The following is a 1752-nucleotide window of genomic DNA, read 5'->3' as shown; positions in this document are numbered from 1 at the left end:
CGCGGCCGCGGCCTGACAACCCGAAACCAACAAGGCGCGCGCGGCCGAGGGCGCGGACCGGGGCGGGCGGGGCCTGGGGCGGGCTCCGAAGGCGACCCGCCCCCCTCGCGCTGCGAACCGGGAGGTGGACGTCTCCGCCCGGGAGGCCGAACTTGCCAACGGCCTGGGCGACCCCCGGGCCCTCGGCGCGGCTCTGCATCCGCCCCGTGGGCGCCCGTGCTCCCTGCCTTCTTTCTGCCCGCTCGGGCCACGCGCATCGGCTGCCCGTCCGTCCGTCCGACTCTCAGCGTCTCCCGGGCGGCAGTGGGCAGCCTCATGTTTCCATGGTCGCTGCGGGCACCGTGGCTGAGGCTCATGTCGCTGGCGCGGTGTCTTCACGAAGTGTCCAGTGACAGAACGGGTGAGGAGGATGCCCGGGCTGCCCACCGGCGGACGTGCAGGGGAACGCCAGTATCACTGGGGTTGTCACAGAAGAGCCCCGTGAACTAACAGGACCTGACGGGTAAACCCAGCGACTAGGCCAAGATGGGTGGATCTGTGTGCCTTCTGGCTCCCTGCCTGCTGTAAGACCCACAGTGTTGATGTTGAGTCGCTAAGTCGTGTGGGACTCTTTTGCGACCCGATGGACTGTAACCCGCCGGGCTCCTCTGTCCCTGACATTTTTCAGGCAAAAGTACTGGAGTGGGTAGCCCTTCCCTTCTCCAGGAGATCTTGGAACCTGTGTCTGCTGGCGTCTCCTGCATTGCAGGTGGGTTCTTTACTGCTGAGCCACCAGGATAGCCCAAGAGCCACCATACCGTGCAAGAAAGTGCAGGTCAAACGCTGTCGTCCCCATCCTTGATGGGAACAACAGTGGTTGCAGTTGCAGGGAGCACGGTGGAAAGATTCCTGGCCTCAGGGGGCCCCGGGAAAACGGGATTCTGGTCCCACCTCGCACCCAACCTGCTGAACCACCTGGAGCCAGGTTTCCTGTGCCCCCGGGCCTTAGTGTCCGGGGTGATGGTGAAGCTCTACCCACTTCTGATGGAAGAAGCCCCCATCTTTCCTGTCTTCTCCTGAAGTTGAGCCTGGCAGCACCCCTACAATGACTGGGCGAGGGGCGTCCAGTGAGGTTCATGCCCCCTTTAAGGAGCTGGGTAAAGAAGAGCCGCGCATCCCCCAGGACTGTCTCAGACGGCCTGGCACGCATCCAGAACATGATGCCAGCCTGTGCTCTGGGACTGGCTTCCCTGGCTGCCCCCGAGGAGCTTGCGTTAGGTACAGTTATTAATAAACAGTGTCAGGAACCTGCCTGTGGCCTTGGAGTTGGTAAATAGATAAACCAAGGATAGCCTGGTGGAGACCAAACACTCCCGCAGGGCTCCCGAGGTTTCGGCCCGTTCTCTGGCCCAGGCTGCTCCTGGGACAGCGCACAGCACTTGGCCAGTTTGCAAGTGGGTGAGCGGCACTGAGGAGCAGTACGTTTGAAGATGGATCATCTGGATCAAAAACACTTTCCAGGGAATTCCCTGGTGGTCCACTGGCTAGGACTCTGTGCTTTCATTGCCGAGGGCCAGGTTCAATCCCTGGTTGGGGAACAAAGAGCATGGCGAGGGTAAAAAAAAAAAAAAAAAAAAAAAAGGAAGATCCAAAATGTGTTGAAAGAAAAAAAAACACAAAACACCCTCTAGACTTGCATTTCAGACCCCCTGAATCGTATCTGTTTGGATCAGTACAAGAGGCCTCTAATTAATTACACTATAGCTATTTTTC

This window comes from Bubalus kerabau, chromosome 4 (assembly GCF_029407905.1).
Source record: "Bubalus kerabau isolate K-KA32 ecotype Philippines breed swamp buffalo chromosome 4, PCC_UOA_SB_1v2, whole genome shotgun sequence".
Taxonomy (NCBI): Eukaryota; Metazoa; Chordata; class Mammalia; order Artiodactyla; family Bovidae; genus Bubalus; species Bubalus kerabau.
The sequence above is the reverse complement of the archived record's forward strand: the minus strand, read 5'-3'. Positions refer to the sequence as shown.